The 14,956-nt window shown below is 43.7% G+C and overlaps 1 pseudogene; it reads left to right on the top strand.

Moving 5' to 3' along the window:
* Positions 1–2,116: 2,116 nt before the first annotated feature.
* Positions 2,117–9,284, top strand: LOC119236095 (10 kDa heat shock protein, mitochondrial-like; annotated as a pseudogene).
* Positions 9,285–14,956: the final 5,672 nt, after the last annotated feature.

Raw genomic sequence — 14,956 nt, 5'->3', positions numbered from 1 at the left:
TTCCAATTACTTCAGAGGAGCCCGTTGGGCCAAGTTGGTCCCAGGCGCAGTTGGCCACATTTCACTGCAGCCTAGTGACCTCCCTTCTACTTTAAAACAACGGGGAATAATCTTAGGGGAAGCAGTCGGTTGATAAAACCAAGAGCAACACCATGTCGCCCCGCTCTGACTCAAAGGAATTAAACAGAATACTGATTGTGGCGGATTTTTAAAGGGCTCCCCACAGAAGGAACTCGAGTTTTTCAAGTAAAAAAGCTTTTTCCCCCCCCGTATGTACACAAAGATTTAAGTCATGAGAGTTTATTACAGCAGTACATCTGCTTGTAAGCTCACTTGAGCTTGTGGTTTAAAAAAACCCCCGTGAACTTTTTAAAAGAGGCATTTGTTTCTGAATCCAACTGGAAAAAAAACAATTCGAAAGAGCCTGAAAAAGTTCAATTAGAATAGCAGCCACATTTCAACATTTCCCAGATTTTGCAATATTAAACTGTGAGGGTTTGTGCCAGATTTTAAGGCAAGAATTCTTACTGCCAAATTACAAATTTCTCAAAATGAGGGGTGTTCAACCAAATTGCTGCCAGACCCCATAAACAGGCACTAACAGCACTGCTATAATTACACCTTATTATCTCCCTCGCAGCCTTATTTGATTCACTGCCGGATAAAATCCTCTTCCCGGGTGTCACTAGCTGGCCTTTTTCTGGGGCTGAACAATCACACACCTCCCAAGCCAGTCTCGGTTCCTCCAGCCCCTCTTGTGTAGAACCAACCGATCGCCCTCTATTCCATGATTCACAGCCCGTCTCGTCCTAAAATCCAACCGAATCAGTTAAGTTTTCACCTCAACTTTCCTAGGGGCTAAGAAATGAAGACGATGACAACAAATTGATCAGAATCACAAGAAATATTTCTTCTCTGGGGGAAAAAAAAAAGGAATTAGAACAAGAAGCCAAATTTGTTGTTTAACTCGAGCCCCCTACGGGGATTTAGCAAAGAGAGTTGAATGCAGTTAAACCAGCTTAATCACTTTCTTTGTTCTGGACTCTGCATTTATTTAATGTTGTATTTTAACACGATTTGACACAACCTAAACTAATTTCCTCTGTTAGTGTAGAGTCTACACTGTAGACTATACAACATAACCAAACATAAGTTTCTCCGGACCCCTTGACATTTTGTGGAATTATGTACTAAATTGTTATGTAGAACCAAGAAGGGGTGGGGGGCGGGCAAAGAAAAAAAATTTTAATTCACAGATTTTGAAAGCACAAAAGATTGGTCATTGTAGACTACCAATTCTTGGAAAGATTTGTGGCTTCATAGCCATCACCAAGGAACATTTACTCATTTTTACCTGAAAGTTGTTGTTGTTTTTTCAGTAAGGGAGAAAAGGAAGAAATAATGTTGGATCATATACCCCATGGTTTCTAATTCTTTCAGTCTTTACTCCCCCTTCCTAAAGAGTTCTACTCTGCTCCTTTCAGTCCCAGATTGAGAGGCGGCATTCATTCACAAATGACTCTTAGGCTTCCTTCTGAATGTCTGCTTCCTTACAAAGCCAAAACCACAACATTAAGGCTCAATGAACTAAGACTTGTAAAGATGCAGACAGGAAACCTAAGTGCCTGGGAGAAATCATCTCTTTTCCATTATACCTTTAAATTCTCTTCCGATGTTCAGGAATAATAAAGATGATAATAATAGTAATAATAACAACAAGGTCTATCATTTAGTATTGGTGAGGCAGACACTGTTCTAAGTTCTTTATATGAATCAGTTCTTCACAACAGACCTAAGAAGCAGGTACAATTGTTGCCAGTAGTTTACAGATGAGGAAATAAAAATGCAGAGATGTTATATAACTGTATAAGATCACCCAGGCTGGACCCTACAGAGCCAGGATTTGAACCTAGGTCGTTTCTATTCTGCTTCTTGAAAGGTTCGGCACGGTAAAGAAAAGGAGGGCCAGGCTACATTTCTTAAAGGGAGGGAAAGTTTATTGCGCCCCGGGCGGACCTCACAGACCCAAGGCGGGGGTCAGTGGAGTCGCGCACGTTGTTAGGGGGAAGCAGGGTTTTACAGGGCGAGGAGAGGTCAGGTGGGTAGTTGGGCTCCTATGGCGGGAAAAGTTTGGCATTCCGGCCTGCTGCATGGACCTTTCACTTCTCACCATCCAAACTGGTTATCACCCTAAATGCCCATAGAGTGAAGTGTCACCATTAGTTTACCACCTTTTGCATTCAGAATGTCCCCTGTATGACCAAGTGCTAGGCCATGTTCCCCCCATCCCACCCCCCCTCCGCTGGAACTCCAGTACAGTGAAATCTGTTGAGATCTGCTTAGGAAAAGCATTCTTAAATCAGATTACTCTCTTGGAAACCAGCCTTGAGCTGTTAACATATGCTTTGTAAGCGCTAACCAGGATAGATCCAACCAAATTCAGAGCATTAGGATAGATCCAACCAAATTCAGAGCCTTCCTACCTCACATTATAGGGAAGCAAGATCATTAAAAAGCAATTTGGAGTCTCTGATGTTCAACAAGGTAGAAACCAGGTGAAGTGGGAAGAGATAAGTGATGGAAATTGAGAGAAAATAAATATGACATTTGTGCACATAGAGAAATCAGTACTATACTGCAAAGATTGAGGATCAAGGTCATGTGCAAGTGAAGCGTGTGGGCATGGTATGCCAGAACTAGAAAAGAAACATAAACATGGGCCTCCCAGGTGGCGCAGCGGTTGAGCGCTGGGCTGTGAAGCTGCCCGCAGCCTCCGCGGCGCCGGTTCGATCCCCGGCTGCTCCCTGGCCACCAGAGGAGGGTCCCACATGGCGCGCAGACCTCTCCTGCCGCCCGCTGCTCCCCTCAGCAGTGTACTTCGGTCCTTCTGCCTGCTCTGCTCCCCGCTCTGGCTCTGGTGAATTCTCTCACCCTCCCGCGCTTCTGACTGTACCCAGTGCTTGTATAAATAAATAAATAAAAATAAATCTTTAAAAAAAAAAAAAAAAAGAAACATAAACATGAAAACCAAGTACATGGCAAGGGAGGTGGTGGCCAGTCAAGTGGGTATACCCTCCCAACCTCCCATAAGGAGCTTCAAATACATTAAATACAATTTTAGGCTACGTTAATAGAAACCGCGTATGGAACAAGGAAAGAAAGAACTCCGCTTAATTCTACTGAAAGTAACGTGTTCACTTTTAGAAGGATATAATAAAGGGAGCGATCAACCAAGATGGTAAAGAGACTAGAAATGCTGCTTTATAAGAAAGAATTCATGAGCCATCTTGAAATACCTGAAGGGCTGTTGTGTAAAAAAGGAATTAAACTTGTCCTGAGGAGCTTTAAGACTCTAGAACTGGGCCTCCCCGGTGGCGCAGCGGTTGAGCGCTGGGTTGCGAAGCTGCCTGCAGCCTCTGCAGCACCGGTTCGATCCCCAGCTGCTCCCCGGCCACTGGAGGAGGGTCCCACATGGTGCGCAGACCCTTCCTGCTGCCCGCTGCTCCCCTCAGCAGTGTACTTTGGTCCTTCTGCCTGCTCTGCTCCCCGCTCTGGCTCTGGTGAATTCTCTCACCCTCCTGCGCTTCTGACTGTACCCAGTGCTTGTATGTATAAATAAATAAATAAATCTTTAAAAAAAAAAAAAAAGACTCTAGAACTGATGGTTAGAAGCTTCAGAGACCACATACGTGTTATCTCAGCTATGGAAGAAATCGTGTAAATATGAAATTGTCTTAGAATGTAACAAACTCCACATATGTCACTGGAACCATTCAAAATACACATGGTAGCTGGACTGTTTGCTTCAGGTGCCTTTCATATTCGCTGTACTTCAGGAGTTCTCTTGATCAGCTGGATTTTGTAAAAAGGGGGAAACAATATAACCTGTCTCATTAGATTGTTGAAAAACTAAAAGTCTACTGATAATAACATGTTTTAATTTTCAGTATTTCTAAATTGATCGATGAATAAAATTATCCTGTGTTTTTTTAAAAATATTTATTTGTTTATGCATACAAGAACTGGGGTGTAGGCCAGAGGTGCAGCAGGTGAGGGGATCTACCAGAGACAGTGGAGAGCAGAACAGGCAGATCTACTAAAATACACTGCTGAGGGGAGCAGCGGGCGAGACAGGAGAGGTCTGCTGTGCCATGTGGGTCATCTCCCTGGCTGGGATGGAACTAGTGCTGCAGTGGCTGGTGACAGCTTGATAGCCCTGTGTCTTTAACCTCTGCGCCACCAGGGAGTTCCTATCTTGTGTTTTAGGTCACTTGTGAGCATTATCAAAATCTTGAATGGTGGCTTGGCATCCTGAGGCTATCCTGGTGCAACTAAAACTTTAGTAGCACCCAGAACAAGCAACTTTAGAAATCTATCCCACCAACCAGCTTCTTAATCTATACCACATTGCAATTCCAAAGACAAACAACACGGTAAAATGGTGTGCAGTGAGTATAGACAGGATGAAGAAAGTAAACAATAAAATCCAGCTGCTGATCAAGGGTCTCCCTGGTGGTGCAAAGGGTTAAGATGCAACCTATGAAGCTATCTGCAGCCATTGCAGCATGAGTTTGATCCCTGGCCAGGGAGCTACCCACATGGTGCAGCAGACCTCTCCAGTCTCACCCACTACTCCCCTCAGCAGTGTATTCCGGTTAATTTGCCTGTTCTGTTCCCCACTCTGTCTCTGGTGAATCCTCTCACCCCCTGCACCTCTGGCCTGTACCCCAGTTCTTATATGCATAAATAAATCTTAAAAAAAAAAAATCCAGCTGATCAAGAGAACTCCTGAAGTACAGCTTCATGTTGGTGGTTGAAGAGCAACCACATACAAGGTTCAGATGTGGTGGCTCATAAGCAAAAGGCGTCTTGAAGCTCATGAAACCAATGGGGAAAGTTGGGAATGGAGACAAAGACAAGCTAACCAGGGCCTCCCTGGTGGCGCAGCGGTTGAGCGCTGGGTTGCGAAGCTGCCCGCGGCCTCTGCGGCGCTGGTTCGATCCCCGGCTGCTCCCCGGCCACCGGAGGAGGGTCCCACATGGCGCGCAGACCTCTCCTGCCGCCCGCTGCTCCCCTCAGCAGTGTACTTCGGTCCTTCTGCCTGCTCTGCTCCCCGCTCTGGCTCTGGTGAATTCTCTCACTCTCCTGCACCTCTGACTGTACCCAGTGCTTGTATAAACAAACAAAACAAACAAACAAACAAATAAATAAATAAACAAACATGCCTCTATAAAAAAAAAAAAAAAAAGACAAGCTAACCAGTGAGCTGGTTACTTGCTCACCAGAGAAACTAGTTCTGTAAAGACTTGGCTATTTCATGGAGAATAAGGCTGACCTCAGCAGCATCTTAAACAAAAAGAAAGCAGGGATGACTGTTCAAAGGGACACTGAAGTTGTTATAGCAGTCAGACTTACTTAAACTCTTGGTTTCCCCAACCTAAAACAGAAAATGGAAAGGAGGCAGTGGGTTGTGGAATAGATCAAACCTGGGACTAAGTTTGATCCTCCTGCTAGATGAGTGACTAGAACAAATGACATTACCTCTTCGAGCTTCAATTTTTTCACCTGTGGAATGGAAATTATAATAACGTCCTCCTCGTAGCATTTTTACAGGAATAGAAAATCTATTGTTACGTGTAAAGTATAACCTAGAGCACAGTCTAACACAATACCAAATAGATCATCAGAGTAAAGTTTTCCTAGGGAAGAGGGGAAGGAAGTATGGCCATATTAGTACTAGGAACATATTAGGATAGAGATTCTGCCACATAGAAATAGCAACAGGGCCTCCCTGGTGGCACAAGTCTTAGCACTATGAAGATATCGGCAGCCACTGCAGCACGAGTTCGATCCCCAGCCAGGGAGGTGACCCACATGGCGCAGCAGACCTCTCCTGTCTCGCCCACTGCTCCTCTCAGCAGTGTATTTCAGTCCGTCCACCTGTTCTGCTCCCCACTCTGTATCTGGTGAATCCTTTCACCACCACCCCCCCGCACCTCTGGCCTGTACCCCAGTTCTTGTATGCATATTTAAAAATTATATAGGGCCTCCCTGGTGGCACAAGGGGTTAAGATGCAACCTATGAAGCTATCCACAGCCACTGCAGCACGAGTTCGATCCCCAGCCAGGGAGGTGACCCACATGGCGCAGCAGACCTCTCCTGACTCACCTGCTGCTCCCCTCAGCAGTGTATTTCAGTCAATCCACCTGTTCTGTTCCCCATTCTGTCTCTGGTGAATCCTCTCACCCACCCCCTGCACCTCTGGCCTGTACCCCAGTTCTTTTTTATTTTTTAAAAAAGATTTATTTCACTTATTCATACAAGAGCTTTATATAAAGTGATAGCGACAGTATATAATGGGAATGGAGAGCCATGACCACCACACAAGCCTCTCATCTTGGGTGGTCACTAAAGGGCCTAAAGCTTAGACCCTCCAAACTTACAGGAAGAGAGCCAGCTGAAACGGAACTTCCAGTGTCCTTTCTCCAAAGGCAAGGTAAATGATTTCCCTTCTCTCTCCTTTGGTTCTGTTTTTCTCTTCATGCTTTAATCATTTTGACACCAAGCTGTACAAAAGTAATTTAAAATTAACATGTCTGACACTTGGTAGCTAGCAGAACCTGATTCTGAACCCTGCCCCCTCTCCAGGGCAGTCAAAAGTCTTCTTTGATTGGCTACTGGTCCTGCAGCAGCTGATGAAGGGCCCAGGAAAACACATCCAACAATTAATTTGCTAATTTAGTTTTCTGTTTAATTTGAAACCAGAAAATCCTCAATCGCCCAGGAGCTTGGCTTTCGGGCTCAGCATTGGCTTCTGAAACTTCCTGTTCAGTAGTGAGCAGAGAAGCAGAAGAGAAAGGGAGAAAGCCAAAATTCTTAGGAAATACCATACTCATTTCCCTTCTATCCTCAAAATGGTTTTCTTCAGGATCATAGTTCACAAGTCTTTGCACCAAGATAATTGGGAACAAAACTTTCATATTCACCATAGGTAAACTACTTCCTGACTTATGGGAATTTCCAGACCATGTGTGTTTGGGATTTAGAAAACGACTTAGGGTTAAAGGTTTCTAGTCCTGAAATAGGCATTGCTCTAAATTGTAAAGTAGTTTCAGGGTCTCAAGGAACTTTTCTGCTGATTTTAAAAGGAAAAGGCAAAGGGAATTTGTGTCCGAGTCAGAAAAGATTTGTATTAGAAAGGTGGACGAGAGGATACACACAATTGTCTTCCCACTGGGCCTTCTGATAGTTCCCTTGCTGGATAGTTTCAGAATTTAAGAGAAGTGGGTAGACCTGACCCTAAAGTGTGCATCAGACCCCTGCCTTTTTAGCTGTTCTGAGTGGCTTTTGCTTAGTTAATATTATTTTACTCCCCGTTTTCTTATCTGAGTCAGGTTAAACTCTTCCACCTGACTTCTAAGACCTTCTATAATTTGGCCCCAAAATTTGGCCCAAACTTATTATCAATCCCAATTCCTAACTCTTCATCAAATTATATATTGTAACTTGACCAGACTGTTGTAGAGAACACACTGCTATGTTTCTCCTTCCTGTTTCAGAACTTTGTTCGTTTCCCTGATTTCCCCCTACATGTGTCTCTCATCTTTATTCAAATCCTATCTGCACCTCGGTGCCCACCAACATCTGATCTTCCCCATTGACTTTCCCCCTCTGTCTTTGAATTGGTAACGTTTATGAATGCATGTCATGTTGACCGCTGTGATGAAACCATGTTCTTTATTGCCTTTCCTGCTTTCTTTCCCTTTCTTTCTTTCTTTCTTTCTTTCTTTCTTTCTTTCTTTCTTTCTTTTCTTCTTTCTTCTTTCTTTCTTTCTTTCTTTCTTCTTTCTTTCTTTCTTTCTTTCTTTTCTTCTTTCTTTTTCTTCTTTCTTCTTTCTTTCTTTTCTTTCTTTTTTTTCTTTTTCTTCTTTCTTTCTTTCTCTTTCTTCTTTCTTTCTTTCTTTCTTTCTTTCTTTCTTTCTTTTCTTTCTTTTCTTTCTCTCTTTCTCTCTTCTCTCTTTCTCTCTCTCTCTCTCTCTCTTTCTCTCTCTTTTCTCTCTCTCTCTCTCTCTCTCTCTTTCTCTCTCTCTCTCTCTCTCTCTCTCTCTCTCTCTCTCTCTTTCTGATTTATTTATTTATTTATTCAAGCACTGGGTACACTCAGAAGCGCAGGAGGGTGAGAGAATTCACCAGAGCCAGAGCGGGGAGCAGAGCAGGCAGAAGGACCGAAGTACACTGCTGAGGGGAGCAGCGGGCGGCAGGAGAGGTCTGTGCGCCATGTGGGATCCTTGCCGGCACCCAGGGATCAAACCATCGCTGCAGAGGCTGCAGGCAGCTTCGTAGCCCAGCGCTCAACCGCTGCACCACCAGAGGAGATCCTCTTTCCTTCCTTCCTTCCTTCCTTCCTTCCTTCCTTCCTTCCTTCCTTCCTTCCTTCTTCCTTCCTTCCTTCTTCCTTCCTCCCTCCCTCCCTCCCTCCTCCCTTCCTTCCTTCTTCCTTCCTTCCTTCCTTCTTTCTTTCATATATTTAAAGGGCAAGTTTATTAGGGAAAGGGACAAAACGGTAAAAGACACTTGCATAGACACAAATGGGCAGGAAGAACTGCCCTGAAAGGGACAGGTTTGCTAAGAGAGGCCTGCATGGTGCAGGCGGGAGGCCTTGAGGAGAGCTGCCTCCACTGAGAGAGGTCAGTGAGAAGTCCCAGCATGGTAGAGGTCGCGGGTAGCCAGAAAGCAGCTACCCTGCAGAGGGAGAGAGTTGGTGAAAAGAGGCACCTACATAGGCACAGGTGGGCAGACAGAGTGCTGCCCATGTGCATTATTTCTCATCTCAATTCTAACTTGCCAAGTAAACGATAAAGAGTTCCTACAGTTAGTGTCCGGTATCTTACACTTCCTGTGGTGGTCCTCACAGGGGCTCCCCAACCCGACCACTCATGGTAATCACGGTGCTTGTTATTCAGCTCATCTAGCAGAGCACCAGCTTCGGCAGCAGGCAGCAAGGGTCATGGCAGAAGACATTTAGAAAGTTTCGTCCCCTCCCTGACTGAGTTGAACGGAGTGCAGCTGAAACTGTAACCAAAGGGGGTATTATGCTTCCAGAAAAATCTCAAGGAAAAGTATTGGAAGCAATAGTAACAGCTGTTGAATCAGGCTCGAAAGGGTGGTCAACCAGTTAGTGTGAAAATTGGAGATTGAAGATCTCCTAGAATATGGAGCTCTAGAAAACAAGGATTAATTCTTATTTAGAGATGGTGACACCCTTGGAAAGTATGCAGGCTGAAATAAACCACGATTGAAATGGTATCATGTGAAGCTGCCATTTCCACTGAAATTCTGAAATATCTCATCGTGTAAATAATTTCCTTGTCTCTTCTAGAATAAATGAGTGCTATCTAAATCACAAAACAGGGCCTCCCCTGGTGGTGCAGCGTTGAGCGCTGGGTTGTGAGGCTGCCTGCAGCCTCTGCAGCACCAGTTCAATCCCCGGCCAACAGTGAGGGTCCCACCAAAAAAAAAAAAAAAACACAAAAAAACAACAGTCCACACACACACACAAAAAAAAACACAGATTATCAGGCTGTACCTTCCTTGGGATTCTGTTTTGGTAGTGCTAAGATGGAACACAAGCATCTGTATTTTTTGCAAGCGCCCCAGGTGTAGCCCCAGGATCTGGAAAATCACTGCTCAAAGCAGTGGCAGCGTGGGAACCATTCAAACTGAGTAAGAACATTTGGGTATAAACTGCAATATAATATACTTATTTAGAATCACCCAGTAACCTCATCAGTGGGCACCACCACTCTGAAATCTATACCTCAGGACACAAGTTGGGAGGCAAATAACCTGGTTTACCTTTTGTTGCAACAGTTTGGTATGTTTGGAATCCAAATCGCTCTACCTCATGGTCTCTTTGTAATTACAATTGCAGAGATTTGATGGAATTCTTTTTCCTTCTATCAGTGGCAATTCATAGAAGTTGTGGGGGGAATGATATTTAGAGGATAGGGGACTTTGGCTTGTGAAAAAAAATTGGTAATAGGTAAAGTGTGTCTTCCTGGTCAGTCTTCACCCCATATCCTAAATCCAACTCAAGTGTTAAGTGAAGGCTTAAGCTGTGATTCCTCTCTTGGGGTAGCTGTGTTTCAGAGCCAATCCTCTGGAAGTGAGAGGAGAGGATTATCTTAATGACTTCCAACCTTACATGATAGGCAGGCTGCCAGAGCCCAAAATTTGGGAAACATTCTCTTAGATGACCCTTAGGCACCTCTCTGCTTCTTCCTGTATTCTACCCTCCGCAGAAAACAGTGACCAAAAATTTCCATTGTTCTCAGAACCTAGAGAATGGTACCCTCTCAGTCGAAATGTGGTTATGTTTTTCTATTGTGGCTGGTGTTAGAAGCAGCTGAGTCACAGTTCCATCATTGCTTTGAGAAATGCCATATTCTGGATTTTCCATGTGAATACCCTACTAAATTCAAAGAGAAAACGCATGAAAGTATTTGAGTGTTTATTACTTCCCAATTACCACCCTGTATGCTAGAGGTGTAACGAGGAACAGATACACTTCATCGATTACTTCCATTACAGTAATTCCTACATTACAATGGGGAGCGTAACAAAATAAAATAAATAATTATATAACATGTTATAAGCGTATTCTATGATATGCTAAATGTAAGTATTGTGGAGAAAAAAAAAAAAGCAGAACGGAAATGAGGAGGAGAGAGAGAAGATTTTACATTTAAAAGTGAATGGGCAGGGCTTCCCCCGTGGCGCAGCGGTTGAGCGCTGGGTTGCGAAGCTGCCCACAGCCTCTGCAGCGCCGGTTTGATCCCCGGCTGCTCCCCGGCCACCGGAGGAGGGTCCCACATGGCGCGCAGACCTCTCCTGCCGCCCGCTGCTCCCCTCAGCAGTGTACTTCGGTCCTTCTGCCTGCTCTGCTCCCCGCTCTGGCTCTGGTGAATTCTCTCACCCTCCTGCGCTTCTGACTGTACCCAGTGCTTGCATAAACAAATAAATCTTTAAAAATAAATAAATAAATAAATAAAACTGAATGGGCAGGAAGATCTTACAGAGAAGGTGTCACTGAATAAGGATGAAGAAGGTATGGAAGCAAGCATTCTATGTAGTTATCTGTCTGGGGAAAGAGAATTCCTGATAATTGGTGTAATACCTCTCAGATCAGGGGCCTCCCAGGTGCTGCAAGGGGTTAAGTGTCAGCACTATGAGGGCCTCCCTGGTGGCTCAGGTGGTTGAGCCTAGTGCTGTGAAGCTGTCCGCAGCCTCTGCAGTGCCGGTTCTATCCCCACTGGCCTTGGAGCAACCCACATGGCGAGCAGACCTCTCCTGTCTCGCCTGCTGCTCCCCTCAGCAGTGTATTTCATCAGTCTGCCTGTTCTGTTCCCCACTTTGTCTCTGGTGAATCCTCTCACCCTCCCGCGCACCTGACCTGTACCCCAGTTCTTGTACAAATAAAATAAATCATTAAAAAAAAAAAAAAAGCATGTGCACTATGAAGCTTTCCACAGTCACTACCAAACGAGTTCCATCCCTGGTCAGGGAAGAGCCCCATATGGAGTAGCAGACCTCTCCTGTCTCGCCTGCTGCTCTCCTTAGCAATGTATTTCAGTGCCTGTTCTGTTCCCCACTCTGTCTCTGGTGAATCCTCTTACCCCCCGCACCTCTGGCCTGTACCCCAGCTCTTGTATGCATAAATAAATAAATCTTGAAAAAAAAAGTTTAGCTGAACATTTTATATCCAAATGCAAATCTTATCTTTCCGCTTGAAAGCCAAATAGCACTACCATAGTCATTTAGAGTTATGAAAGTCTACCCCCACCAGACCAAGTAAATAAAATTTCTTATAGTTTTCAACTGTAAGATAGTCATTTATGTTAAGCAATTACTTTACAAATTTTATTCACAGGAATAATTAGACATTGAATTTTCAACAAACTATTTGTTTAAATAATGAGAAATAGTGTCTCTCATTTGGTTCTCAGGTTGTGAAATATGCAAAGCTGGTATTACATTCAGTTTATACACAAGGATGCCAAGGCTCAGGAGATTAAGTGCCTTGCTTTAGGTCACACAACTAATCAGTGGTTGAGCTGGTGTTAAAACTCAGATCTTTTGACTCTAAATCCATGTCTCCCCTCTATCATAGCTGCCATTTTATTTCCCAGATTAGGAAAACAGCTATACCACAGTTTTACTTATAGAATTTAAGCAACCTCTAGATGCCCTGTGAAACCACATGTTATCTAGAAAAGAGAAATACTAACAGTATACTGGAAAAGCTAGTTGTGAAGTTAAATTTAAAACCAAAAGGACAGACAGCTGGCATCAGTTCCTAAGCCCAAGTTTTAAAAGCTGGATCTAAATCACAACAGAAAAATTATACCTTTCTGGGCTCTGATACAAGGAATGCTTTCTACCTCAGGCAGAGTAGATGCTGAGAAGTAACACAATGATCCATTAAGTACAAAAATTTATCAATACCCAGTTTAGGCAAAAGTAGACATAGACAAAAAGAAGTGGTTATATTCCTGGAATCTGGTTCTTTCCTCCTGTTTCCAAAACTACTCTAGTCAGGGTTTTTGACATTTATTTCTCATGTTTCTGCAAAAATCAACTATCTGGTTCTCCTAACTCTATTTCTCCCCCTTTCCTGATGTCTTTCCCAAACCCTTATTGTACATTCTCCAGACTAACCTTCCTGAATTGCTGTTACTATTTTACATAAAAATCTTTAATGACTTCAAAAGGCAGCTCATTTTAAGAAAATGAGTTTCAAACTAGCATTCAATACCTTATCTAATACAACATACTAAAACTGACACAAGATGAAGTAGAAAATGTGAATTGTCCTATATCTATTAGAGAAATTAAAATTGTTATCAAAAATTTTCCCTAAATTGGTCCTCCCTGGTGGTGCTGGGGTTAAAGTCTCAGCACTCTCAAGCCAATGTGGTGTGAGTTAGATCCCCAGCCAAGGAGCTAGCCCACATGGTACAGCAGACCTCTCCTGTCTTGCCTGCTGCTCCCCTCAACAGTGTATTTCAGTAGATCCACCTGTCCTGCTCCCCACTGTGTCTCTGGTGAATCTTCTCACACACACACACCCACATCCCTGGCCTAGACCCCAGTTATTCTACAAATAAATATAAATCTTTTTTTTTTTTTTTTTAAATAGAGGCATGTTTTATTTATTTATTTGTTTGTTTGTTTGTTTTGTTTATACATGCACTGGGTACAGTCAGAAGCGCGGGAGGGTGAGAGAATTCACCAGAGCCAGAGCGGGGAGCAGAGCAGGCAGAAGGACCGAAGTACACTGCTGAGGGGAGCAGCGGGCGGCAGGAGAGGTCTGTGCGCCATGTGGGACCCTCCTCTGGTGGCCGGGAAGCAGCTGGGGATCGAACCGGCGCCGCAGAGGCCGCGGGCAGCTTCGCAACCCAGCGCTCAACCGCTGCGCCACCGGGGAGGCCCCAAATAAATATAAATCTTAAAAAAAAGTCTTTCCTAAAGAAAGTTATAGACTCATATAGTTTCCCTGGTAAGTGCTATCAAGTATTCAGAGAAGTAAATCTAATCTTACACAAATTCTTTTAGAAAATTGAGGAGGGAACATTTACAATTCATTAGACCTTATCTAGCCAACCGGGTCTTTGATACTCTTTCCCCAACTGCCAAAAACAATACATGTTTCCTAATTATCCCCCATACAACATTGCTGCATGCCTTTGCTGACACTTTCTCCTTTCAAGTACTTTGTGTTTTATTTTATTTTATTTATTTTTAAAAAAGATTTATTTATTTATGTATACAAGAGCTGGGATACAGGCTAGAGGTGCGGGGTGGGAGGGTGAGAGGATTCACCAGAGACAGAGTGGGAACAGAACAGGCAGGTCCACTGAAATACACTGCCGAGGGGAGCAGCAGGTGAGACAAGAGAGGTCTGGTACACCATGTGGGTCAGCTCCCTGGCGGGGGATCAAACTCGTTCAGTAGTTGCTGCGGACAGCTTGATAGTGCTGAGATTTTAACCCCTGTGCCACCAGGAAGACCCCACCTTTCAAGTACTTTGGATGAATAAGAGTAAGAATTCTTAAATGATCTAAGCTTAGGTTCCACTCACCTGTATCTAAAGACAAGAACAGTCCTGAGATGCGAACACTAAAAATAGAAGAAATCAGTGTACTTAGTGTACAAGGAAAGTAAATCCAACATAGGGTACACAAAAGAAGAATCAAGGGCTTTTCTGATTGAACAGAGAGAAGTGTTTCCATTTAGCAATGAAATGCAATATGAATTGTAAAAGCTCCAGTGTGAAAGTGCAATTAAGAAAGAAAAAGAGGGGCCTCCCTGGTGGTGCAAGGGATAAAGATGCAACCTATGAAGCTATTCGCAGCCACTGCAGCATGAGTTCGATCCCTGGCCAGGTAGCTACCCACATGGCGCAGCAAACCTCTCCTGACTCGCCCGCTGCTCCCCTCAGCAGTGTATTTCACTCAGTCTGCCTGTTCTGCTCCCCACTCTGTTTCTGGTGACTCCTCTCACCCCCTACACCTCTGGCTTGTACCCCAGTTCTTGTATGAATAAATGAATAAATAAATATTTAAAAAAATAAAGTATACAAAAGAAAAGAAAAAGAACAGCAGCAGAATACTAATAAGAGCCTTATATGTCACTCAGCCTTTCAACAAACATTTATTAATGATCTACTCTGAGACAAGCACTGTGCCAGGCATTGAGTATAAACTTGGTGGTCCATGTCATCATGGAATCTAGAACCTTGTGGAAGACACAGACAGGTGAATGAATAGAATTATAAGTTGTTATTAACTGGTAGAAACCAACTTTATTTATTTATTATTATATTTTAAAAAAGATTTATTTATTTATGTATTTATTTATCCAAGGACTGGGTACAGTCAGAAGCACGGGAGGGTG

This window comes from Talpa occidentalis, unplaced genomic scaffold (genome assembly GCF_014898055.3).
Source record: "Talpa occidentalis isolate TD23 unplaced genomic scaffold, MPIMG_talOcc4v2.1 talOcc4.9, whole genome shotgun sequence".
Taxonomy (NCBI): Eukaryota; Metazoa; Chordata; class Mammalia; order Eulipotyphla; family Talpidae; genus Talpa; species Talpa occidentalis.
This window is presented reverse-complemented; position numbering and strand designations above follow the sequence as displayed.